The sequence below is a fragment of the Carlito syrichta genome, unplaced genomic scaffold (assembly GCF_000164805.1).
Source record: "Carlito syrichta isolate Samal-C Ts95f unplaced genomic scaffold, Tarsius_syrichta-2.0.1 Scaffold306611, whole genome shotgun sequence".
NCBI lineage: Eukaryota > Metazoa > Chordata > Mammalia > Primates > Tarsiidae > Carlito > Carlito syrichta.
The window spans coordinates 25,739-34,212 of NW_007250707.1; the positions used below are offsets into that span (position 1 = coordinate 25,739).

At 41.4% G+C, this 8,474-nt stretch overlaps 1 pseudogene; it reads right to left on the minus strand.

Annotated features, from left to right (window-relative positions):
• Nucleotides 1-276: 276 nt before the first annotated feature.
• LOC103265499 lies at nucleotides 277-1,111 on the minus strand (annotated as a pseudogene).
• Nucleotides 1,112-8,474: the final 7,363 nt, after the last annotated feature.

Here is an 8,474-nt window from a genome sequence, read left to right on the forward strand (position 1 = left end):
CTGGGTGACAGAGTGAGACTCCAACTCAAAAAAACAAAAACAAAAACAAAAACAAAAAAATTAGCCAGATATGGTAGCACAAGCCTATAGTTCCAGCTACTTGGAAGGCTGAGTTGGAAGGATTGCCTGAGCCCAGCAGGTTGAGGCTGCAGTGGCTGTGAGCATGCCATTGAGCTCCAGCCTGGGTGGCAGAGTGAGACTCCAACTCAAAAAAAATAAAAATAAAAAATAAATACGTATATATATATATAAAGGTCAAATCTTCCAATATTTCTTTCAGCTGGATGAAGCCTCCAACCCCAGGGCAAACCCAAGTTTGTGGCCACCAGCATTAATGTTCTTCCCGTCTACCAGAGCAGATGGTGTAAGCTTCACACCAGGTCTCAGCGTCTGAGCGTAGCCCACTGCAATTAAACCAGAGTTGTTGACTTTTGCCAAAAGGGAAGCAGTGGGTATATAGCTGCAATGCCAAAACCTGATATCCAAGCAAGGTTTATAGAAGTGTCAAGATCTTCCCATACTTTTGATAATTTGATCTTCCAAATTCTTTTCCATCATTGACATTAGTGTGTAGCTGGAAGTCCCTTGTCCTATAGCCCGCTGCAAAGTTATTCCTGGTCAGCTTTCGATTTGGCTCTGTCAAAAGTCATCTGGTGCCCAGCAAACCAGCCTCATAACCAAAGACAGCTGAACCATGGCCTGCAGGGCCAACAAAATCAAAACCAACATCACAACCAGGGTTTAGGCACTCCCTCTTGTATGAGGACTTGATTTTACCAGTTTTCTTTCCTGCGTTTGGTGAGGAGGTACTATCAAATGTCAGTCTCAGACCTTGACAAATCTGGTTTTCGGTCACAATTTCTGTTCCCAGAGTGTTATCAGTTTTCCATTTTTCTGTGAAAGTCAGACCATACTCACACCATGTATATTTGGTCTCCAAGGTCCTGGTAACTTGACCAGTGTCTGTATTAGATGAGCCAGATGTTGAGAATTCCACACCACTGCATGACTTTGTTTTCACAGTAAGTTTCACCAACCCAACGCCAAATCCTTTATTGAAAATATCTCTGGAAGCTTTGCCAAGGTCAGCATGTGATGAAGAAATACACATCAAATGCACTCAAATCTGCCCTTAGGTCACCATGCGAGGCTGCAAAAAGAGTTGGCCTGGTGGTCTCCTGAGAAAAGCCACCACTGCTTCTCTACTCAAAGCTGAGGCTGCTTGGCTTGCTCATGCTTGGGATTTTTTTTCTTTTTTCTTTTCTTTTTTTTTTTTGAGTCAGGGTCTCACTCTGTTGCTCAGGCTAGATGTAGTGGCATAATCATGGTTCACCGTAGCCTCCACCTTCTGAGTTCAGGTGATCCTTCCCCCTCAGCCTCCCAAGTAGCTGGGACTGCAGGTATGCACCAACATGCCTGGCTAACTTTTTTACTTTTTTTTGTAGATGAGATCTAGCTATGTGACCCAGGCTGGTCTCGAACTCCTGGGCTAAAACAATCCTCCTGCCTCAACCTCCCAAAGTGCTGGAATTACAGGCATGAGCCCCGAAGCCTGACCTTTGTTTCTTTTTGCTATTTATTTTTGCTATTTCCATTAGAACCAACATGATATGGTTTCATTATACAGATTCAACAGAAAACAAGAAGAATATAATAAAAGTCTCACTATGGCACAGATAATCACTGTTGCCGTTTTTGTGAAATTATTTTCCATATTTTCTTCTTTTCCATAAAATCTGGGTCACAATATATACATAAAATTGCAACCTGTTGTCTCAGAGTCCCCGCAGGAACACAAGATATGCTTAAATTAAGATAAATTAAGAATAGCTTAATAAAGGGCTATTCGCATAGATGAGGGCAAAAGGTAGAGAAAATCACAGAGGTTAGTGCCGGGTCTCGGGACTAATGACAGCAAGAAGTTGTTATCCCTGGACCCGAAGGGGGTAGATTGGACAAGATTACCAGAACTCCATGGCAGAGAGGGCTGATTGGAGAGGGTTTGGGGGGGGAGCAGAGATATTCAGCCCACAAAGGGAACCTCCTATGGCAGCCCCACAGGAAGGTGACTGGTGGAGCAAAGTTCAAGCTCACCTTTCTCCCCTCGCCTAATCTGCCACCCTCCAAAGTGATGGTGCTAGCCAGAACCCAGAGGGCAGGGGGCCAATGATATACGAGTACGAGAGCTGACAATTAAGTTTGCGAACTCCCTCTAGGAAGCGCAACGTATACCTCATTGCTGAATCTCACTGTGGTCACCTTGGAAGTTCTCCCCTTGGGAAGCTGTGCACCAATGCCGGTGCCTAGTGCACCCGTCAATTTTGGAACTCTTCTGGAACAACCATCATAGCCATCATCATACTACTTTTGATGTCATCAAAACATCTTCCTTTCAATATTTGCTTTATTTTGGGGATAGAGAAAAGAGTCATTGGGGGCCAGATCGGGGGTAGGGAGGGTGTTCCAATACAGTTATTTGTTTACTGGCTACAGGCAGTGCTGTATGAACTGGTACATTGTCGTGACGCAAGAGCTCCTTTGGGACCTTTTTTTTTTTTTTTGAGTTGGAGTCTCACTCTGTCACCCAGGCTGGAGTGCAGTGGCACACTCACATTCACCCCAGCATTGACCTGCTGGGCTCCGGCGAGCCTTCCACCTCAGCCTTCCAAGTAGCTGGAACTACAGGCACACGCTATCACGCCTGGCTAATTTTTTAAATTGTAGAAACAAGGTCTCTCCAATTGCCTGGGCTGGTCTTGAACCCTCAGGCTCAGGCAATCCACTCACCTCGGCCTCCCACAGGTCCATCTTTGCACACACCTTTCTCATGCCAAGATTTTCAGTTAAGATTTTCCATTTCTCTGTCGATGTTTATTTGGTCTGCTATGCTTCTCACAGTCAACTGATGATTTTGACATACAATCTGTTGAATTTTTTTCAATGTTTTCATCAGTTCTGCTCGTTTCTGGCCGTCTTGACCTCTCCTCATCAATGACACTTTCTGTCCCCTTGGAAAAACATCTAATCTGTTTGTACACTGCCATTTTCTTCATGGTCTTATCCTCATAAACTTGGACTAACATGATTTCGCTTCCACACTTGCCAAGTTCAACAAGAAATTTAATGTTCGTTGCTCTAATTCAAACTCTGACATTCTCACGACGACAGCTCTGATGACCATTCCAGAAAAAGAGTTGCAAAACTGCTTTGATGGGTGGACTAGGTGATGGCATCGGTGCATAATTTCCCAAGGGGAGTACTTCAAAGTAGTGATATTCAGCAATGAGGCATGAAGCACTTTTTCTAGAATGAGTTCATGAACTTAATTGTAGGAGCTCATAGACCGGATGCTGACAAACTTTTTCTATGAAAGGCCAAATACCCAGTAGTTCAGACTATAGCCTATGGTCTCTGTCACAAATACTCAAAGCTGCAAATGTAGCATGGAAGAAGCCATAAATAATACCTAAATGGATGTGACCGATCAGGCACAGTGGCTCACGCCTGTCATCCCAGCGCTTTGAAAGGTGGAGGCCAAAGAATTGCCTGAGCCCACAGGTTTGAGACCAGCCTGGGCAACATGGTGAGACCTCATCTCTACAATAAAAAAAATTTTTTTTAATTAGCTGGGCATGGTGCACACCTGTACTTCCAGCTACTTGGAAGGCTGAGGTGGAAGGATCACCTGAGCCCAGCAGGTCAAGGCTATGGTGGCTGCCATGCCACTGCACTCCAGCTTGGGCAACAGTGAGACTCTGACTCAAAAAAATAAAAATTAAAATAAATGGATGTGACTGAATTTGATACCATACGAGTCTCCATGGCCTCTCAGGCCACAGAGCAAGGTAGAAAACATGGAGAACGTGTTGATCTAGACAAGCTAATGAAAGACACCCAGCAATTTGCTTTATTAGTCTCACATATTATAAACATCTACCATGTTGAAACTTTATTAAATTTGTTGAAAGATAACTTTAATGGAAACAGGAGCAAACAGTTCAGCAAACAGTACAAAAGCGGTAATATCTATGATGTCACATCTACATACATATATATAAAATTAGGAGCTTATTTTACTGATCCTACTCTTTTTATTTTATTTGTTTATGGAAAGGGGACCCCCCAAAACCCTAGAATTATCTTTTGGAAGGTGGACCCTTTATAGTACAGGCTTCTTCCGCTAGGTTATTGTTCTAGGAACCCATTGGCATCAGTGTACCAGCTAGCATTGTTGTGAGGGGCTGCGTTCAGCTTCAGTGAATTTTTTTTAATAGATTCTTTCAACACATTGGCCCATTTCATGATGAGATTAACAAGTGCACCTGCCTACACTGTGCTGAGTGTTCAGCAGTTTTTGACCAAAAACAGCATGACCCCATGCCCTAACCTCCCTATTCACCCGACCTCATCCCAAGCAACTCTTTTTGTTTCCCCAGATGAAGAAAGTTCTCAAAGGAAAACATATTGCCAGTGTAGAAGAGGTGAAACCAAAAATGGCAGAATCACTAAAAGGCATCAAAATTGACGAGTTCAAAAAATGTTTTGAGCAGTGGAAAAAGCAACTCAACAGGTATATTGCATGAAACAGAGTATTTTGAAGGTGACTGAAATTTTAAACAGGTAAGAAGAAATACACTATTTTTTATAAATAAAGTCCAGGCTTTTTTGGGTTCCCCTTGTATTTATGCTTCATAATGTTACAAAAAGATTTTGAGGAGGTTTAAATATAAAATATGAGTTAAAGCTAAATATTAAATGAACAAATGAACTTGAAGGAATTTACCCTATAGATATAATCACTTATGTGGCAGAACTGTATATATTCAATAAGTGTCCAAATAATTAAAAATAAGTAAATGGGCCAGGCTCAGTGGCTCAGCCTATAATCCCAGCACTTTGGGAGGCCAAGGTGAGTGGATTGCCTGAATCCACCGGTTCGAGACCAGCCCGGGCAACATGGTGAGACATCTTCTCTACAATAAATCAAAAATTAGCCAGGTGTGGTAGTGTGCGCCTGTAGTTCTGGCTACTTGGAAGGCTGAGGAGGAAGAATCGCCGGAGCCCAGAATGTAAGCGCTAGGGTGGCCATGAGTGTGCCACTGCATTCCAGCCTGGGCGACAGAGTGAGACTCCAACTCTAAATAAATAAATAAACAAACAAACAAACAAACAAACTTGTAGGAACTTACCCTGCAGATACGAGTGTGTGTGTGCATATGGACATATACAAAGGATATCCATTTCATCACAGTTTTTAATGGCAAAAGAATGGAAATGATTAAATAAATTGGGAGTTGATTAAATAAATTAAAGCATATCCACAGAATGAATATGGATACTTTTTAAAAATTTGTTGTTGTTCTTGTTGTAGAGATGAGGTCTCGCTATGCTGCCCAAGCAAGTCTTGAACTCGTAGGCTCAAGCAGTTCTCTTGCCCCGACCTCCCAAAGTGCTGGGATTACAGACATGAGCCACCACACCCAACCTCTCTTTTTTAGTTTTTAAAGCACTTTCAACCATAATTCAAAAGCCTTTATGGCAACTTGTGTGGAATGATCCTCAAAATGTGGTGTTCAATGAAAAACAAAGTGCAGAAAACTATAAAGAATATGATATTATTTGTATTATAAAAATATGTATGTATATGAATATACAGAAACATACATATAGACATATACACAGTTATATGTATATACATATATATGTGTGTGTGTGTGTGTATGTATGTTTGCATCTGTATATGTCTACATATATGGGGTTGCCAAAAAAATGTATACACATTTTAAGAGATGTTATCTCTGTATTACTTTTCGAAGTTGAATTGAATTACGATAGCAACATGTAGTATGACATTCACTCAACCGTGCTTCCGCCATTTTCTTCAACTGTCCTGCCTGTCGCAAGGTCACGCTAGCATTCATTTGATTAACACCATCTTTTGAACAAACATCATACTTAAAATGCGTATACATGTTTTTGGCACTCCCTGTGTATTTTTAAGGCATTGTTGATGAATAGATAGACAAGAAGTTGAAAATAATGGCTGTCCCTAGGAAGAAGACCTGGGACACTAGTGGGCAGAGTAGCAGGGAAACCCACTTTTACCTGTAAACGTTTTGTACATTTTAAATTTTATGTCATACACCTGTGTTACCTATTTGAAATCATTCACTCACTTAGAGAAAAGATCAAGTGCAAATTCGTCCTACAGTGTGTACAGCAGCTCAGTTCACTGGTTTGTATTAACTCTCCTGCTCATTATTTAGTCTGAAGGACCTTGATCATCCAGACATTCTAGAGTGTCACATTAGTCCCCTACATCGATGACATCTTGCCTGAACCTAGAAAATAAAAAGTACTTTCTATTCAGGAAGAATCTAGGTAACACACAAGCATGTCACAGGATGAAAGATAAACCCCATTGAGCCAGGGATCTATGTCTTAAGTGATGTTCCCAGGGGTGCAGTGGTCTGGGGCAAGGTGGCATATTTACTTCAAAGTGAAAGACAAACGCCTATACTTTGTGTAGCCCACTACTAAAGAGACACAATAATTGTTGGGCCTCTTTAAATTTGGAGGCAAGAGACAGCATGTTCCATTTCTCAAATAACACATAAAGTTGCCAGGATTTGTTGGAGCCCATAGCAAGAGAAGACTATATGATAAGTGCAGACTGCAGTGCAAATTGTTCTGCCCTTTGGGCCTTGAGGTCGAGTAGCTACAATGGTACCCAGGGTGCAGTGGCAGATAGAGACACTTTGTGGAACTTCTGGCAAATTCAAGGGCACATCCATGGAACTTGGAACACGCCTATGCCTTCTTCAGTCAATAATTATTCTGATTTTGAGAAACAGCTTTTGGTTCACCACTATACTCTAGTAGAGACTGAACATGTAACCAAGGGGTATCACGGGACCATGTGTCTGACCTACCCTTCATTAACCTCCCATCATCACCTGACCCACCAACCATCAAGTTGGGTAGACACAACAGCAATCCATCTTCAAGTGAAAGTGGTTTACCCAAGCTCAGTTTCAGCCAGATCCTAAAGGCATAAGCGAGTTTCATGGACTTAAAGTCTCTAATAATAACCACTCTTGTGGCACTGTTATACATCCTCAGTTCGTACCTGTAGCCTCATGGGAGCTTCCTGTGGCCATTAGACTGAGGAAGATAAAACTAAGGTCTGATTGATGGTCTATACAATATTTCAGCACAAGACAGAAGGAAACATGACTGATTTACACTAAAGTGTCAGAAAAATATTGAGGAATTCTTCCCTGGGCAAAATCTTAACTAGCGTATTTGCTTGTTTACTTTGCCTGATAGAGATATGGTAAAAAGCAATCTATCCTTATTTATTATAGAAACCAGGTTTCACTAAGTTGCCCAGGCTGGTCTTAAACCCCTGGACTCAGGCTATCCTCTCGCCTCAGCCTCCCAAAGTGCTGGGATTACAGGCTTGAGTCACTGCGCCCAACCCTATCCTAATTCTGAAGTAATGGCTACTAGCTTAGCCACATGGTCCAGGAATTGGAGAAAAACAACTCTGGAACACTTGTGACAAAGGTTTAAGGAAGAGATACTAGCACATACATTACAACAAATGTTGCAGAAGCAGAATCAAAGATACCACGTATAAGAGAAATGTCAGTGAGAATGGTAGAAAATATGCTTCTGTGTAAAAGCAACAAGAACACTAGTAACATTCGATTTGCTAGAATCCTGTTGAGAATTTTTGCATCTATGTTCATTAGGGATATTGGCCTGTATTTCTCTTTTTTTGTTGGATCTTTACCCAGTTTGGGTATCAGCGTGATGTTACCTTCTTAAACTGATTTGCGGAGAATTCCGTCTTTCTCAATTGCTTGGAATACCTTCAATAGGATTGGGTATCAGCTCCTCCTTGTAAGTTCTGTAGAATTCTGCTGGAAAGACATTCGGTCAGCAAAAATATGGAACCAACCATGATGCCCATCGAAACTGGACTGGATTAAAAAAATGGAATACACAATAGAATATTATGCAACCATAAAGAAGGACGAACATATGGACTTCGCAGCAACTCAGATGGATTTAGAGTCGATCATACTCAGTGATCTATCACAGAAACAAAGAACAGAGTACCACATGTTCTCGCTCATAAGTGGACCCTGAACAATTACCAAAACACTTTAAGAAAGGGATTGGCAGAAACAGGATACAACTGGGGTAGGGGTAGCAGCAGGGACACAGCATCAACAAGGGCACCTGATCTCAAACCAGGCAAAGTGGGGACCAAAGGGAGGTCCAAACTTTACCTGTATGATGACCATTTATATACCTAATTCTGAAATCTTTAAAATAAAAAATTTTTTAAATGTCAAAAAAAAAAAACCCACTAGTAGCAAATTGTAAAAGTCAACTTTTTCCGAATTCTGGAAATTAACCAAAGGCTTATAACATTCCAAGGAGTGTTTGTTCAAGAAAAAGAG